Source organism: Prionailurus viverrinus, chromosome B4, assembly GCF_022837055.1.
Source record: "Prionailurus viverrinus isolate Anna chromosome B4, UM_Priviv_1.0, whole genome shotgun sequence".
In the NCBI taxonomy this organism is placed as follows: Eukaryota; Metazoa; Chordata; class Mammalia; order Carnivora; family Felidae; genus Prionailurus; species Prionailurus viverrinus.
In genome coordinates, this window is record NC_062567.1 from 110,404,304 (window position 1) to 110,424,195 (window position 19,892).

Sequence of the window (19,892 nt, forward strand, 5' to 3'; positions counted from 1 at the left end):
TCTTATATATATGTATTCTCAAAAAATAATCCTCCACTAAAGAAGACCACATTATCAGTCTCTTAAAAGTTTGGTAGAAACCAGTATCTCTTTCATTTTCACTTTTAGTATTAGGATATATAAAAATAAGATTTGAAATCAGCTGTGTCTCTTTTTTATCTTTAAAAAAATTTTTTTAATATTTATTTATTTTTGAGAGCACAATTTGGGGAGGGTCAGAGAGAGGGGGACAGAGGATCCAAATCGGGCTTTGTACTGATAGCACTGAGCCCATTGTGAAGCTTGAACTCAGGAACCTTGAGATCATGACTTGAGCTAAAGTCGAATGTTCAACTGACCAAGCCACGCAGGTACCCCAAAATCAGTTGTGTCTTTAAAGAAGTATGATCATAATTTCATTTAAATTCCATCAATGTATCTCTGAAATTATATGTACAAGATTATTTGGAGGTAGTGGTGAAGTCAAAATTTGAAAAGCTGTGAATGTCAAATGGAGTGCTAAGTGGTCCTACCATACAGCTCGTACCGATGATGGGCTTTAATGTTCATATATGAAAGCATATATGAATCAATGTGTGTGTGTATATATATATATATATATGCACATATACATATGAATATATATTCATGCACATTTACAGTTTGAAAATTTCCAAGTTTTCAGTGAGAAAACGTAAGAATTGATGTGTTAAGATATTTTATAATACTGTTTTGAACATTATACAGATGTTCTTGAAACTGTTAATTCAACATTTCCAAATTTCTTATCAATTGATTGCCTTCGTTTCTTACTGCTTCATTTTGTAAGTAATTATGGACCACGCCCAGTTGTTCTCTAAAAGAAATACATTTCCTCAGAATGTTTGTATGGATATGGGGCTATGAATCAGAGAGACACATATTTTATGTATATGGAGGGATGCATTCATGTTTTCACTTGCAATTAAATTATACCCTGAAGATAACAGTAAATATTACTCCAGCAGCTTTTTGTTTTTTAACATACAAACACAAATTTCCTTGATCTATATACTGTGGATGAAGAAGATGAGAATTCAAAAGTTGTTTCTATTCTTAAGAAAAAGAGCATTAGCTCTTAAGAAAAAGAGCATCAGAAAGTATTTCATTTGCTTTATGAGAATTTCCGTCCGTGAACAAAAGAAATTGCTGTAGCCATAAAGCAGCTCAGCCAGATACTGTTTTAGCAATTAGTTTCTTGAAGGCCTCATTATTCTCACATTCATGCAAATAAAGCAGAATCTGTTGACAGCTACATGTTCAATGTGATAGGGTTAATATTACCGAGCGTAATGTTCCTTAACCACTCAAATTATTTCATCTGGTCTCATATCTGTTTTCCTACACTCTTCTCGGCACCACAAATATACGTCCATTGGTTTTACATGGTTAAAAGGGGAAAGTTTCTGTGTTTAAGCATATATTCTCTAGGTAAACTCTTAACCAAGAGAGGCAGTTCATAGCAGTGTGCTGCTGCTGTAACAAAACCCTAAAATAGTGGCTCTTGGACTTGGGACTGGATAGTGAAAGGCAAGAAAACAGGTTGCAAAAAAATTCAAAAATGGAAAGGAAAAGAGGATATTGGCAAAATGGACCCCGTGTCACCTACCCACAGTAAAAATGTACGGCTCCAACTAAAAAGATAGTGAATTCACCCAATTAACTTGTACTTTGAGGCAAGATGGCTTCTGGGCAAAATGTTGACACTTGAGCTAATTGCTTTTAGCAGCACAAGTTACTACAAGAAAGAATGTCTTTTGTGTTCGTCAGACTTGTTTATGAATCATGGCTTCACTGCTTCATAGCTTGCAAACTATGGGCAAGATTCCCTTTCTGAGATTTTGTTTGTAAAATCATGCTTAAGATAAGGATCATAATCACCCCGACCTCAAGAGAGTTACTGTGGGCTTTCTCCTGTCATTAAGATATGCAGCATGCTTGTCAAAGCACCTGGAACACCTAACTCATCAACAGAGCCCCAAACACCATAATGTATTAAATGAATGACTGTCTTTCAAAATGATCGCAGATGGTCTTTACACCGAAACAAACTAGACGAGCTTATTAAACCCCATCACGATCTCTATCTAGTAGAATGAAAGCTCCGTGCGGGCAGGAACTTTGTCTGTCTTGTGTATTGCTCTGTCCCAGCCTTAAAACAATGCACATAGTAGACATTCAGTAAATATATGTACGCTAGGTAAATGATCAGGGAAAATCCCAACTTCCAGATGAGAGAGAGAAGGCACTGGCAAGACCCTCTTTTTGTTTGAAACCTGCTGGTTGTAAATGCACGTACCTATATTTGGAGTTAGTGGCAGAGGTTGTGTCCACTGAAAGGGCACACGCCTTTTCTACAAGGGTTGCTACTGCTCACCTCCAACAGTCTGGTGGAAAAATCAGAATTTTTATGTGGAATTTACCACGTTTGAATGTTTGCCCACATTTCTTTGGGAATACTTTCCAGACAAAATGAAACACTAATGGTAGGAACCTAACACTCCACAATCTACCCATTTTCAACCTTTGAACTTTCCTTTGACTACTGCTTTGTATTACAATCATCATCATACCTTCAACATGGTCAGCATACTGCAAGTGACTTATAGTCTGACTCTGTAAAAATCAGGAAACTCCTACAGTCGTTATGATCATCTGGTGAAATAATGAGTCCCCAGAGGGAAAAGATTTTTCTAAATGATAAAGAGCCCCACAAGAGTAACTGATTATTTGTATTAGTCCACAGCCCTTATGGTACATAAAGTTTCATCAAAGATCCTGACACTTATCTCTGAGCAATTACTGTGGTGTTTGTGTTGTTTCTCATTTGCATCATCACCTGCCGTCTATCCATCCTTTCAATGGGCTATCGGCTGAGGAGCCCATAGCAACTGCTCTTTGCCAAAGAAGAGGAGAGTACTTTTTAAAAAGTCCTTTCAGAAGTCAAAGCAAAGAGATGACTTCCTGAGGGTCTACTTTGTACGAGGCTCCTGGGCACCTATGGGCAGTGCAGGTGCTGTCTCCGAGTACATACCCCTGGGTGTGAGTGAGGGCTTAAATCCAGCCTTCGATCTACTAGGGTTTGTCTAAAGGTGGCCTTTCTTCTAACTCACTTGCCTAAAATGAACACCTTCTGATTGCCCATCAACTTGTCCTTCACCAAGCCTTGTGCTAGTGCTGAAAGATACACTTTTCTCGTGGCCATAAAGGCAACTCATTGCCCCATCAAAAAATAAAAGGCTGGGGTTTTCAGGTATGCCGAGATAAAATTGAGGATACGCCCTCATTATTAAAATGAAAGAAAATCTTATTCTGGGAAAAGTAACCCTTGGCATTCTTCATTTGTTTGAATTAGTTAATCTGTAAAAGCTTTCAGAATGATGCACGAGAGAAGGGTGTTCTCTGATAGAGGACAATAAAAGGTATAGAGGGTCTGTTGCCAATAGGCTCATTGATTAGTTTAAGAGAAAACAAACTTTACCTATATGAACAAATAGAGGGAAATCTGTAAATTGAGGATTTTATTTTTTTATTAAAAAACTGTTTTATTTGAGAGAGAGAGAGAATGCAAGCAGGGGAAGGGCAGAGAGAGAGGGAGAGACAGAATCTCAAGCAGGCTCTTGATTTCAAGAGTCAGTTGCTTAACTGACTGAGCCACCAAGGCGCTCCTAATTTGAGGATTTTGAAAACATAAAATTCATGTTAAAAGACCTAGAAATAGCATGCGCCTGATCTGAAGTGAGGCTTTCCTGGAGTCAGGAGAACATCTACGTTCAAATTTCACTTCTTCAGAAATAACTGTGAAATTGTGAAAACAACATCTATTTATTAATACCACCTTTATTTACACTGTATGTGTTTTTCCTGGATGATGACTCAAAAATGTTCAAGCCATTCTGAATGAATACATAAGAAAATATTTATCACTAATCACATGCACTCACTTCAGGGAATTTCCACTTCATCGGAGCTGTTCCAGATGTGTTTCGTAAGTCGCTTCTCCTGGAAACGTTGGTAGAGAAAGTGAACTCAGATCCTGAAGTCATCATTTCAAAACTCCGTGTTTGTCTGAGAGCAGAGGTAGTGGTCTTAGGGAGCAGAAGCCCTTTGAAATTCTTTTCCTAATTTTTAGCCTCCAGACACCAAGGAGAGGCAAAGGTGGTCAGGGATGGGTCAGTGAGCAAATAAAATGTGTCCCGAGGATCCAGAATTCTGGGTCAAAGCATAGCTAGACATTTCCACAAACTCGTTCTTAAGAAACAATGAAAAAATATAGCCCAGATGAACATCTTAAGCATATATTGCTATAAGCCGCTATGAAGGGACCGAGAGGTGAAAACACTATTTTACAATTTCCTAATGCTATCCTACTCGAAGCCCATGTCGTGTCAAGTCTCCTGGGTGGCGTTGGTTCCCTTTCCAGATGGAACCCAAATAAAATATCCAATTTCTACTCAATGTAATGAACATAAGGCAGCTCCATTTCAGGAGGGTAACACGCTCTAAAGGCCATAACTAACCTAAACTATTAATAGCCATTTTCACTAGTTTCTAAAATAGAACAAGCTAGTCTTACCGTTGAATTTTTTCACAAAATGTTTTGGTTTAGGGCTAGATTAAAAGGCAGAGTTAAATAGACATGATACATTGTTTTGGAGCTTTATGCTTTGGAGTAATCTGTATTTTTGTAACCAGCTTTTACTGACAGAGCCACAGAATGACAGTGTGGCTTAAAACTGCCTATGAAGCACAATGTCTCATGACAAAGAATGCCATAGAAATGCTCTTTCTTTGCCATTTTATTCAGCTTCTGTGGACACGGTGCTGAGGTAAGAGGGTTCACTCTTTCATACTGCTTTCACCAAAGTCTCTTCTATTATGTTCCTCAAGGTCTATTAGTGGCAAATAACCCCTCTTCATCAAATCATCTTTCTTGCCAGTCCTGCACGACATCTGGAATCCACGCCACCTCACCTTCTCACCCAGCCCTTAGAACTCAGCCTTCGATGGAGTCAGAGTCCATCTGGGAACAGGTGTGGTATGGGGTAGACACGCTTGCCTTTGCAGTTTGTATTTGTTCCTATTGCTGCCGTAACAAATTACCAGAAATTGAGTACTTCGAAACACAAATTTATTAGGTCACAATTTGGGAGGTCAGAACTCTGAAATAGTCTCATGTCTACAATGAGGATGTCGGCAGGGCTGCATTCCTTTCTTGAGTCCTGAGAGTAGAACCTGTGTTCTTGCTGTTTCCAGCTTCTACAGGCTACCCTCACTCCTTGGCTTATGGCCCCTTTCCATCCTCAAAGCCAATAATGGCTGATACAGTCTTTCTCACAGTGCATCACTCTGACTCTTGTCTCCCTCCTCCATATTCAAGACCGTTGCGGTTACGTTGGACCACCTAGATAATTCAGGATACTCTATTTTAAGGTCAGTTAATGAGCAAGCCTAATTCCATCTGCTATCTTAATTTCCCTTTGTCGTGTACCAGAACATATTCACAGGTTGCAGGCATTAGGACGTGGGCATCTTTGGGGCAGGGGGCACTCTTCCACCTACTGCAGAGTCTGACTCAGATCTGAATCCTTGCTTCTCTGATACTTGAAGATGTCACATCATTTACTGGAGACTTAGTTTCTTACATAGCAAAATTAGAATATTTGTGCCTTATGGTAGTGATAACTATTATTTATTAAAGATTATGCGTCTGGCATTGTGCTCAACTAGATGGAATTAAGTGATTTGAAGTTTAAAAGCACTGGGGAGTGCTTCGCTATTCATTCTATTTCCTTCCATTATTATCCCAGAGATGTGTGTGGTAGTAATCATGGTAAGTGGGATTGCCCTCAGTAGACTTCAAATTCTCCTTGAGTGGGTTATCCTGATGTCTAAAGTGGGGATGGGAGTGGAAATAAAGAACGGAGTGCTTTCCAGACCATCTGGCCATCGACCTAGGCCACATCTTCTAATGTAGGTTTTATTGACAATAAAGTTGACATATTCATTCTATCGCTTTATCTCCCATGTACAAGATGAGTTTTATTTGTGACCCCCTAAAAATTGAATATCCCTTCTATACAGAGATTCTGGATTCACTCACACCTCCATCTGACACTCAAACACAGATCTGACACCAAAAGCCTTTTTCCTATTAATCATCTTTGCCTAACATGCTACAATCATTTTAAGGTTTAAATAATTTTATGAGCCAATATCTCATGCATAATAGATTTTCAATAACTGTGAAACCCCTCTCAGTGCCCAACAAGTAGGAGAATCAAGTAAACAAGAGATTTTTAAGTAAACTAGAACATTTTAAATATTGCTAAAGGTAATTGTTACATTAATCAACTCTTTTTAAAAACTTCTTTAATGTTTATTTATTTTTGAGGCCGGTGGGGAGAGAGGGAGAATGTGAGAGGGGAAGGGACAGAGACAGAGGGAGACACAGAGTCCAAAGCAAGCTTCAGGCTATAAGCTGTCAGCACAGAGCCCAACACAGGGCTCGAACCCATGAACCACGAGATCATGACCTGAGCCGAAGTCGGCCACTTAACCTACTGGGCCACCCAGATGCCTTTACATTAATCAACTCTTAATGTGTAAAGAAAATAATTTTTACCTGAATGGTTGGTTTGTTTATTCACTTACAGGTCCTTCCTTCACACATTCAATTAGTTTTTACTTGTCAGAGAAAATATAAAGTACATGAGGAAGGCCAAATTTTTTTTTTCACAGCATTCATGTTTTTAAATGAATGATATAGAACAATAGAATCCAACTGTGTCCCTGTAGCTCTCAGACCTAACATTTCCTTTTTTTCTGATATAGAATAACATAACCAAAGAAGATGAACCACATGGAACTTAAAATAAATAGTACCAATTCAATTTATAGCCATAATTTTTGCTTTCATTGCACCAACAGGAATTCATCTGTATAGCTTCTGACATCAACAAACGTAGGCATAATTTTTACAGAGTGTCTGAATATCAGATCTCCTCCAGTAGTAAGTAAGCAAAGTTAAGACAAAATTTTATTTGATTAAAAAAATTGTGGACAATGTACTCTCCAATGCTATTAGGCTTTACTGTAAAAGCTAACTACTAACACTTAGTAACCAACTAATGACAGATTTTCTCTGTCGTAACTGGTGATAAGTTTTACAGATCAGTAGATATTTCTCAGGACATCAAATACAGGATGAGATCAGTCTGCTCCTATGAGATCGGTCTGCACAGCTCTTAGTGTTTTTGAGGAAAAACAGTGACAGATGTTGTAGCATTCACTTTTGTTGTTGGGCAGATTTATATAGGCGTTGCACTACCACGTAGCTAATGTTAAAACCAGAATTGCCACATGTAAAAATATACACTGTTGGTTTAAGAAGTTTGAATACCTGCTGTATCATCTTATGCTGTAATAGTCAAGTAGAATGTGGAAATTTTACCCCTTTGGAAAAACGATTGGGAAAGCCAGTGCTAGTTGGATTTTTTTCAACTGTAATTTTTTTAAGCCTTTTCATGCGCAGACTTTTTTATTTGCTCTAAGGTGTGATGATTTGCAATATAGGATCGTGTAATAATTAAGAAACTAAGCTCCACAGTCAGAAAATCAGAGCTTGAATCATTCACTCACTTAAGATGCATGACCTTGGGGAAGTCATTCAATTTCTCTAATACTTATCTGCAAATAATATTTATCTTTAGATAATACATGTCAGCCTCAGATGATTATTATGAGCTTTTATAGGTCATTTTCACTTCCTCACACAATATTTAGCGTATCATAATACTTAGTAGCTATTATTATTACTTTATATTAGTTAGGGTTCGAGCAGAAACAGCACATTCAAAGTATTGAATTGAAAAAATTTTAATGAAGATGTGTGGTCAGGCTGTAAAGAAACTAGACAGAATGGCTGATCATCCAGGAGGCAACAATTATTATAAACAATGACCATCCCTTGAGAGAAGGGGGAAGGGACTGGTATTACCAAAATGCAGGGAAATCTGTAGCCTTGAGGGGCTGAAGTCACTGGATAAGGCTGCAAGAAAGAGAAACACAGTCACTGACGCAATTACAGGTGATGAGGAAGTGGGTGAGGAGAGTCAATTCTGCCGCCCTGCCTTGCAAATGACTCGTTTGTCAGACCCAGTGGAAGCCAGAGCCCAAAGAAGCACTGTCATGAAGTCCAGGGAGGTCAGTCCCCTGGGGCACAGGTCAGGACAGAGATGGGATATAGAGTATAGCCAGCATGGCATGAAAGTTGACTTCCCCTGGAGGTCCCATACCTCCTCCTGCATAATTGTGACAATCTGGGTCTGCTTGCCAAGTTCCTGCTCTGTCCTGCCCAGGATACTGCTGTGGCATCTGTCTAGCCAGCCCCATTGCCCTGACACCAGTTCTCTCTCTCAGTCATGTGGCATTCTTTAAAATCAAGTGTCCTGGGGCACTTGGGTGGCTCCATCAGTTAAGCGTCCAACTCTTAATTTCAGCTAAGTTCACGATCTCACGATTGGTGGGATCGAGCCCTGTGTCAGGCTCTGCACCGACAGTACGGAGTCTGCTTGGGATTCTTCCTCTCTCTCTCTTTCCACCTTTCTCGTGCTTGCTCTCGCTCTTTCAAAATAAATAAACATTTAAAAAGATGCATTCTTTTAAAAGCATGTTAAATGAAATATATTTAATATTTTTTCGGTCTCACTTTTACTGCAAGTTTTTTTAACTATGATCATATTTGCATACTAATTATTTTTCACTGAGACCTAGTTGGTTTTATAGTTCTTTGCTAGCTTAATAAAGAATAATAGTGTTTCAAATAATTTGACCGATATAGTTAATTCAGCTATGCTGTTAGTATAACTTTAAAAAAAAACTGTTCACTCTCATCATAGAAGAAGAATGATATAATATACCAGATGGAAATCCACTTACTCCTTACGGGTCAGGAATGCAAATAAAATAGCTATGTAATAATATGGTCCAGCTGCACTTTTGGCTTTAACAGAGGCCCCAGTTGTGATGTGGCATCTGAAAGATTTTTCACAACATATTTTTCCAGCTGAAATTTGTCATGTCCAGATACAGGATCTGCCAAATTACAAAAAAATTTGACAGATGCTAGATTTAAAAAAAAAAAAAAAAAGCATTTCTACAAGTTAGGAATTGTTCAGTAACTACTGCCCTCCCCTCCCAAATGCAATCCAAAAACTGGAAGAAATATTATTCACTGAGTCTATAAAATAAGCAGATCTACCCTGCTTTAAGAGTTTATTTTTATTTCTTTATATGAAACATTTCAAATGCTCCTGATAGAGGGTATCTGCATATATGAGTGTGTGTGTGTGCATGTGTATATCCATGCATGTAGGCATGTGTTTATGTGTGTGTGTTTTCAAAATATGGACCATTATTGGGAAAACCAAAACCACTTGAGAAATGTAGAATTTACATTTTTACCCTGTTCAAAAGACCTCATGCTGGGTGGGTTGTGTCATTGACTCTTTCATACTACCGAGTCAGTCAATTGATCTAGTGAAGAATGTCATAAACTCATGAGTGAAGTGAACTGAGTTCAAGTTCAGACTCCCTCAGTTGCATGCTTTGTGGGCATCACGACAGTCAAACATTTTGGCCTTGTTCTAAAATGAAGACATACGTAGATGAGAGAATCTCAAAGCGCCTCTGAATTCTGAAATGTATTGGAACTTATTATTTTTAGAATCCAATCATCTGTGACTTATGTTGCCCAAAAAATAGCTTCTAAATAAGTATTTAAAAAATATGTATTAGTGGGGTGCCTGGGTGGCTCAGTTGGTTAGGCGTCCCACTCTTGGTTTTGCCTCAGGTCATGATCTCACAGTTTGTGTGTCAGGCTCTGCCCCTCCCCTGCTTGTGCTCTCTCTCTCTCTCTCTCTCTCTCTCTATTTCTCAATAAATAAATAAACATTTCAAATAAATAAATAAATAACAGTAAATGTTACTGTTTGTTTTTAAAATTTTTTTAATGTTTATTTATTTTGAGAGAGAGAGAGAGAGAGCGAGAGAGCGAGAGAGAGTGAGAGAGAGAGAGAGAGAAAATGAGTGGGGGGGGGTGCAGAGAATGGGAGACACAGAATCCAAAACAGGCCCTAGGCTCTGAGCTGTCAGCACAGAACCTGAAGCAGGGGTTGAACTTACAAACCATGAGATCATGACCTGAGCCGAAGTTGGATGTTTAGCCAACTGAGCCACCCAAGAGCCCCTAGTAAATGTTACTTTTTAGAGCAGTTTTAGGTTTACGGAAATTTTGTATGGGAAGTACAGGGACTCCCTTCTCCGTTTCCCCTGTTATTAACATCTTGCATTAGTGTGTGCATTTGCTTCAAGTGATGAACCAATGTGGACACATTAGCTAACCCGGTATTTTGCATTAGGGTGCACCCTTCATGTTGCAGAGTTTTGATAAATGTGTTACATTATGTATCCATCAGTGCAGTATCACACAGAATAGTTTCAACAACCCTAAAAGTGCCCTGTGCTCCAGCTATGCATCCTTGTTTCCTCCTCCAGAACATTGGGAAACCACTGACCTTTTTATTATCTCTATAGTTTCACCTTTCCCAGAATATCCTATGGTTAGAACCATAGAGAATATAGCCTTTTCAGATTGACTATTTTCTCGTAGCAACATGTGTTTAAGATTCTTCTGCGTCTTTTTGTGGCTTGATAGCTTATTTATTTCATCATTGTACAATATCCCATTGTGTAAATATACTACTGTTTATTTATCCATTATCCTATTGAAAGACATTTGGTTGACTCCAATTTTTAGCAATGATGAATAAAGCTGCTATAAGCATTCTTGGGCAGGTTTTTGGGTGGCCATAAAAGTTTAACTCATTTGGGTAAATGCCTAAGAGCATGATTGCTGGATTGTATTGTTAAGACTATGTTTAACTTTGTAAGAGACTGCCAAACCGTCTCAGAAAGTGGCTGTATCATTTTGTATTCCCACCGGTAAAGAATGAGTTTCTGTAAACAAATATTTTTATTTTAAGAAATATCTAAATAAAGTCACTCAAAATAGCTACTCAGTATGAATAGTTTAACAAAAAAACATCAATTAGCTTATACTTTATATCATAGGAAATCTTGTTTATATAAGATAAAAAACATTTGGTATGTCCAATAGTGTTGTTTTATGGAATTAATCATCTGTTAAAATACATAAGATATTCTATATACTTCAAACGTTGTTTTCGCATAAAATACTTTAAGAACACTTTTTTTGTTACATATGATGATGTTTATTACATTTCATGTATATTTACATTACTGCACGCCATGTATACAATTGATGAGTCCCCACTTCTGAGATAATCACAAGTCCCATTGATATTATGGAGTCTCAGTACTTGGTCTACACTTGAGGCAGACCCTTTCTGGTGATCACACATGTCTTAGTGAGATGCAGGCATACCACATGTCATATTCCATTTGATACGAAATTAACTTTCGGTTCTCATCTAAACTTTGGAGCATGCTCTCCTTTTATAATACAGCCCCCAATTTCCTCTCTACTTTCATTATTCACCCTCCTGCTTGTATGCAAGTTACAAAGAAATACTTGGCATAAGAATGTTTGTGTTAGGGGGTGCCCGGGTGGCTCAGTCAGTTGAGTGTCTGACTTTAGCTCAGGTCATGATCTCACAGCTCATGAGTTCAAGCCCCGGGTCAGGCTCTATGCTGACAGCTCAGAGCCTGGAGACTGCTTCCAGTTCTGTGTCTCTGTCTCTCTCTGCCCCTGCCCCACTTGTGCTCTGTCACTCTCTCTCCAAAATAAATAAATGACATTTTAAAAAATGTTTGTTTTAGTCTCCAAAGTCCAGAAACCAGCAGTATATAGTGAATTGAGACGTGGATCTTAGAGTCAAAGTGCTTGGTTGAGTTTCCAGACCTGCAACTTCTTTGTTATTTGGAAATGAGCAATTCCTTTAACTTTTATTAGCCTCAATTTCCTCCTTTATTAAAAAAAAAGTATTTACTTCATACAGTTGTTACAGGAGTTAAATAAGACAATATCTCAAAATATTTTAGTATCAGAGAGATGGCAAACAAGAAATTTTAGTGATATCATTAATGGCAGTGGGCTTGTTTTTTTATTTTGGGGTTTTTGTTTGTTTTGTTTTGTTTCTTAACTGACTGTTCTTGTTCTCTGTCTCACTTAATTTATAAAAGGTACTTCAGGGATCATCTCCAAGGAATATTTCTTGGCAACCTTCCACTGTCCCTCACGAGCAAGCTGAGTGTGTTTTCCTTGCTGGATGGAACCTTCTCTCGCCTATACTAAAACTCATCACTCTATATAATTAGTTACTTTTCTGTTTCTGTCACTAACATGAAAATCTCTGGATGCTACAGACTGTGTTGCTTCTTTGTTTTTGCCAGAGCTGGGCGTGTGGTAGTTGCATCACTTAGGAAATTTTTATTTTAAGTTTATTTATTTAATTTTGAGAGAGAGTGTGTGAGATAGCGTGAGTGGGGAAGGGGCAGAGAGAGAGGGAGAGAGGGAATTTCAAGGAAGCTCTGTGCTGTCAGCCCAGAGCCCAATGCATGGGGCTCTATCTCATGAACCGTGAGATCATGACCTGAGCCTACATCAAGAGTTGGATACTTAACCAACTGAGTCTCCCAGGTGCCCCACTTAGGAATTTTTTAGTTGAAATAACAGAAACCTCAACACAAGTAACTGCAGACCAGAAATTTGTCCTGGCCTTAAGTGAAATTTGATCGAATGTTCTCGATGACATCATGAAAGACTGTTCCTTTCCATGCCTCCTTGTTACTTTTCTTAGTGCTGTTTCTACTCATGGCTGCTTTCTCTTGGGGTTACAAGATGGCTGCCAGGGTCTGCCAGTGGCTGCTATCTTCACAAGCACAGTGAGCAGAAGGGATAACATTGGTCTGAGGAACTTCTTGGGAGAATAAGAAAGTTTCATTTCCAGAAGTCCTCAAAAACATCTCCTTCCACCACACTGACCTGAATTAGATCATGTATACATCCTCGAAGGCTAAAAGCATGGATTTGCCTATGGTCATTGGGGTCAAACCTACAGCTGAGTGTGCAGTTATCTTTCCCCTTTCATGTGGGCTGTACAGAGAAGGAGAAAACTAGAATAAAGCTAGCATATTGTTACCAAGAACAAGGAGGAATGAATGTGGTAAATGCAGGAATTACATCCACGATTTTCAAAGATGCAAAACTGGATACAAAAACATTGTGACCTTCGATGCTACAGTATCTATGAAAGGGGGTGGTACGCCCAAGTTTTTACCCCCCATGTTTACCTCTTTGAAGTAAAATCCAAATTATGTGTATGGGAGCTAGACTTTGATATGTACATTATAGGTTGTATGGGCTGTTTGAATTTTAATACAAGCTTCATAAGCACCGGATCCTGGTTTATTTTGTGTATTGCTAAATCCCCAAGTCATAGAACAGAGCCTGACACATAGTAGACAACAATAAATATTGATTTAATTGATTAATCCAACGAATTGATATTTCCAATGTTTGAAGTCTGGCAATGGAAAAACCAAAAACATAGACATTGAGGTAAAAAAAGAAAAATTGCATGATTTCTTTCTAGATTATTATTATTTCTAGATTAAGTTGCCCAAAAGTTCTTTGCTAGAGACTAATTCACATGGCATTAGAAAAAAGGGATGAAATTAAGACCATGTGTTTCAAAGAACTTGTTCAAATCATGTGAGCAGCTGCATCATGGGTTGATTGATGAAAAAATTAGAAGCAGTGAGGGGAGGACCTTAGCCATGTAGGGTGGGGGAGAGCAGGGTTAACTCCTAGGCTATGCTCTCCTTCTGAATGAGGCATGAAAATCAAATTCACACCACAGAACTTCTCCCCTCAAAACTCTGCAATGATGCCCAGCCTTTCCATTTTACATATATATATATATATATATATATATATATATGTATGTATATATATATATATGTTCAACTTTAAAAAGGCTTATGTGACTTTCAGAAACAAAGCCTCCCTCCACACCCAACCACCAATAACTTCTCTGACTTATCTTGTGATATTTTCTCCCTTACTCACTCCCCACCCACCACCATTACTTCCTTGTTGTGGCTGAAATAAACCAGGCACTCTCTTGCCTTAAAAGCCTTTGCACTAGTATTTCTCTTTGCCTGAAAAACTCTTCCCTTGGATTGTACAATTCTGTTCAGTTACATCTCCATCAGGACTAACACAGCTGCCCTATTTAACACCATATCCCATTCCTTCCTTCCACTGACACTAAATCTCCTTTCCCATGCTCTACCTTTATTATTTCCATAGCATTTATTACCTTCTTACATTCCACTTAATGTATTTTATCATTATTATTCATTTTTTATCACCTCATCAGAATGTAAACGCCATGAGGGGAGTGATTATGACTTTGTTCTCTGATTTATTCCAAGGCATAGTCCTAATACTTCCTGACCAAATAAATGATTGAATAACCTTAAGCTGTATTAAACATTTACTCAAGAAAAATAACCCAGAAGGGCTAATAGAGTGTCTGTCTTTATTTTCCAGCACACTATTATTTATCTAAGCCTTTTCTATGTTAGAAAACGTTCCTGCCAAACAAAATGTATTTAGGGGATATTTAGTACTGTGATTTTTTTCTGCATTTTAATGAAACCCAACTGTTAAATGAAACTAAACAATGTTATAATAGGCATAACAGTGGCTAGTTCATAGCCAGTTTGGGGTTTCTGAACATTTGCCCCAGGTCCAAGTGCATTAAAAACTTTTGAGCAGAAACTCAAATATATGCTTCATTGTGTTATTGTGTGACCCGTCATGATTGAAACTTGAGTTTTTCCAGCAGAACACTTCTCCATGTGAGAATTTTATCTTTGACCATAGAATGGCACCTATCTTTACAAGAAGAACAGAAATTTCTAAATATCATGACCCTACATTTAAACTCTGTTTTTTTTTTTTTTTATTTTTTTTTTTTTAAATTTTTTTTTTTTTTCAACATTTATTTATTTTTGGGACAGAGAGAGACAGAGCATGAACCGGGGAGGGGCAGAGAGAGAGGGAGACACAGAATCGGAAACAGGCTCCAGGCTCCGAGCCATCAGCCCAGAGCCTGACGCGGGGCTCGAACTCACGGACCGCGAGATCGTGACCTGGCTGAAGTCGGACGCTCAACCGACTGCGCCACCCAGGCGCCCCTAAACTCTGTTTTTTAAAATGCTAGCCAATAAATAATCTCTATATGAAAGATAAGTTCTCCTTGGTATTGTTTTCTCCCCAGTTGAAGTCTTTCTCTCTAAATGTCATTAATTGACATCTGTTACCAGTAATATCCTCTTACTTGGAAAATAGTCCCCTGTTCTAATGGATGGTGACTGTCCCAGTCTGTTCAGGTTGCTATAACAAAAATACCATAAACTGGGTGGCTTACAAACAACAATTATGTCTCATAGTTTTGGAGGCTGGGAAGTCCAAGATCATGACATCCGCATGTTTGGTGTCTGTGAGAGCCATCTTCCTCATTGATGGCCACCTTCCCACTGTTACCTCACACGAAAGAAGGGATGAAGGATCTCTCTGGGGCTTTTTTTATGAGGGCTCTAATCCTATTCATGAGGGCTCCACCCTCATGAACTAATTACCCCCCAAAGGACCTACTTTCAAGTACGTCACTGTTGGAGTTAGGATGTCAAAATATGCATTTTTAGGGGATGAGGGGACAAAAACATTCAATCTATAGTGGTGATTACTTGGCACTTTAAAAAATTAAGTTGATAGCAAAATTTAACGCAGTGATTTTTTGGCACTGTTTTGTTTTGCAGAGTTTAATTCCATGAAGATGTTAATTTTATTTTGTTTTGTCTTTCTTTTTAAGAATTCTTCCTTAATTTATATCTGTTTACCCTCTGAGGAGAAAGAATAATGGCTGAATCTCAAGTGTTGTAACTTTAAGCTGCTTACATAACTTGATTATCTTTAGACTGGGCCATGTATTTTCCTTCCATCAGGCTCTCTGACAGCCCTCTATGTTCCCTATGATATCCTCATCTCTCAGAAATCTCTCACCTGAATTCATCCAACCTCTGCTCTTCAAAATTAAAATATATTCATTGTTCTATGACAGGCCCCTATTTAATACTTCCCCTCTTTAATCAATCAAAAATTTTCTTATTCCTTATATTATTTATCCATTCCTTTACTCAGTCATTTCAACACATGGTCTTAGCCCCTAGAATAAACCGGGCACTGTTCTAGAGAAAGGAAATACCCTGGTGAACAACGTAGACAAATTCTCTGCTGTTATGGAATTTACTAGATGTGGCCTCTTTCTCCAACAAACAATGCCTCCCCATACATTCTTCATTCCCCATACATTCTTCAATCCCCATACATTCTACATTCTTGTGTAGTCCTTCTCCTAAAATTGGCTTTTTCTGTGACTTGTGTTAACCAGTAAAATGCAAAGGAAGTCATGGTATGCAAATGTTGGTCTGATGGTTTTAAGAAGGTTGGGAGATTCTGCCACTGCACTCTGGGGAAAGCTCCCTGCAACGTAAGGCTCTGACTACCATGAATCCATCATGCTGTGAGAGAGACAACCTAGCTACACAGTGTCCATGTGAGTGAGGCCATCTTGGAAATGGATATTTAATTGGTGTCACCCAAATGAGCCACCCTAGCTGGTCTCACCTTGAGCAGAGACAAGCCTCACTGGCCCTGGCCCAAATTGTAGAATTGTGATCAAGTTAGTATAACAATTGATATTTTAAGTCACTAAGTATTGGGATAGATTGCTATGTGACAATAAATAACCAAAATGCAAGTTTTTTTTTTTCAGATAGCTTTGACTTGTAAAAAGTTAAAACTCATCAATATCACCATCCCCAATTGTCCTATTATATATTTGGAGATTTGGAGAAGAAAATGCATTTAACAGTAATTGTATACGTAATAACCATATAATATAAAAATATTATCCAGTTCCATGATATTTTATTCATATTTGTACACACACATATATGTACATACATTTAATCTTTTATTTATTCAAGATCTTTTAAAATAATAATTGAATACCTGGTTAGCGTCAGAGACTAGATACATGAAATATGTAAATATTTGTAAGGTGAAGCCACTATGTTTTGAATAATTTGTTATACAGCAATAAAGAACTAATTCGCAGGAGCTTTACTTTAGACTATTGTGATAAATCTTGTATCTTTTTTTTTTTTTTTTGGTACACCAGTGTTTTTTAGAGTTGACATCATGATAATGGTTGAATACCTATGGTTAGAACTAGTCCATTCCTAGTGCTATTTTTCTTTTTAAGTTGGTTATAATTTTGCCTTTGTGGTGAAGGTAGATTACACCCAAGTGTCTATTTAGAAAGAGAAAGGTCATGGAAGATACAGAGTGCATTCAGTGAACTACACTGACATAACATATACTACTACAGCCTAGGGAGCAAAATGAGATTGGTAGGAAATGAAAAGAAATTTGGTTATATATGCCTCAAGTTGTGAGTTACAGAGAAACTCAGAAGTTCCCCCAGGGTTGTACTTAGACTTAGACCCAGATTTTCTGCCGTCAATTCAGTGATGTTTCTACCTCACCACACGTAATGCTTATACTAGGAAAGCTTATATTGGGGCAGATACAGATGATACAAGATTGGCTGTGAGCTGGTTCTGGGTCATAGCTTCAAGGAGGGCATTGTGCTATTCTTAACTTTTGTCTTTGAAAATTTCTATACAAAATTTTGAAAACAAGTAGAAAGAGTTCATTTGTCCTTTAGTTTGTTATTATAATTTATAATATATTACAGACATATAACCTATAACATATATAATATAATTTATACTAACCAAGTATTGCATAATTTTTGAGGACAGTAAGTACAGACCACAAAATATTTGCCCGGTTAAAATACCCACCCATAATCATTCTAACAAGCGGAAGCTAGAAGCTACTTTAGAAAAAAAAGCATACTATAGAACTACCATTTCTGCTGTGGTAGAAAGTTGTTAGTGTTTGTTTGTTTGTTTGTTTGTTTTATACTGACTGGATTTCAGTACTGTTAGTAAAGTACCATTTTTATGAAGTCCAAAATGTGAACATTTGTGACATCACATGTATCATATTGGTTCATCTTATACCCCACCTGGTAAAACTTCACCCAACGGAACTCAATTAGATGGAGCCCAACAGTAACATCTTGTCCAATTATCTGGGCAAGAATAGAAAGAGCACAAAGTAATAGAGAAGATGTCGTGATTGAAAAACTAAATTCTAGGCTATGTCTTGTGATTTCTACAGATTCCAAACAACCTCTTAGAAAAACTTACAAGAACTTATTGCAAGTTAGATGTTCTAAGATGCATAAAGATACTACATCTCTAAAGGAAGATTGGACTATTACACTAAATGCACTCAGTCTACAAGATATGTTACCACATTTTTGAAAGTTGCTAGAACAAGGATAAAAATAAAAGAAAGGCTTATTTTGTACGTTTTAACTAACCGGAAAGTTCAGTAAACAGAACTGATCATTCTCTTCCAGTTAGGGTTATTAATGAGCTTCAGGATAGTAATACTGTAGAATAAAATATATGACTCGAAAAAAAACCAAAATGCAGCGCTGAGTGCTGACAATAGTCACAGAATTTTCCTCATATCTTATCTGATGTTTATGGCATAGAATAAAGGAATGGAAAATTTTCACCAGCAACTCTGAAAACAGTGGATTGCTAATCTGTCTTTTTCCCAGAATCAGGACTGTTCTTGTGATTTCAAACACTGCAATCCATATTATTTTAATTACTCATTTTTTAGCGCACGGCGTGTCACAAAACTTGCGGCTGTAACTTGGAAGATTTATTTTTTCCAGAGTTTACAAAATGAGGAAAAAAAATATTATAGTAAGCCACAGAACTTTACTGACTTGGACTTTCCAGACTTCTTCAGAACCACAAACTGCCAGCCCTCTGTATGACATCTGAAATGATCCAAAGCTTGTTCACCCAGTACACATCCCTGAGTTCCCGGTTTGAGCAAACACAGACATTTGATGAGGAGCCAAACCCAGAGCAGCATGCCTGGGCTTTTTTGAACGCGGAATTGCCTGAGATTAAAATGAATGTATTCAAGAACCCCAGACCAGATAACGGTTCTTTCGCTCTTTGAGCTCCGTAACATTGAGGAGAACTGTTGTAGTCATTCACTCGTTGGCTCACTCATTCATTTATCAAGTACTTACTGGTAAAAATCTAGGCTCTGTCCCCCTGAGACCTATATTCTGGTGAGTATGACAGAGAATAAGTAGGTAAACAAATAAATAGACAAGATGATTTCAGTAACATTAGATGAAAATTTGATCCTAGCTCCCTTCTTATTAGCTGTGTAAAGTTGATAATGTTTCCTAACCGTTACGATGTATTAATTTCTAAGATGGTAATCAAACAACAGTTTTCCTGGACTGTTTGTGAAGATTAAATTAGATTATACAGTGAAGAACTTAGAAAAGAGTATGTGCCCTATTTGCATAGAATGTATGCTAGGCTGTCTCAGTCCTATTTGTAAGGTAGAAAAAAATGGAAATAAACCAAATTTCCTCAGAGGAAAATGGAATGGATAAATAATATATGTTATATTTGTATGGTATAATGTCGTCCAGCTATTAAAATACCAGGCTTTTAAAAAATAGACCTTAAAATATAATTTGAGTAAAAAATAGGTGGCAGAAAATATATGGTAGGGCGCCTGGGTGGCTCAGTCAGATAAGCGTTCCACTCTTGATTTCCGCTCAGGTCATGATCTCACGGTG

The 19,892-nt window shown here is 37.7% G+C and overlaps 1 long non-coding RNA gene across 1 annotated transcript in view; it reads right to left on the reverse strand.

Annotated features, from left to right (window-relative positions):
- Positions 1-7,920: 7,920 nt before the first annotated feature.
- Positions 7,921-19,892, reverse strand: part of LOC125170412 (uncharacterized) — a 437,501-nt gene continuing 425,529 nt past the window's right edge. Inside the window, exon 7 of the long non-coding RNA XR_007154024.1 lies at positions 7,921-8,068. This is a non-coding gene — a long non-coding RNA (uncharacterized LOC125170412). The remainder of the gene's footprint in view (positions 8,069-19,892) is intronic.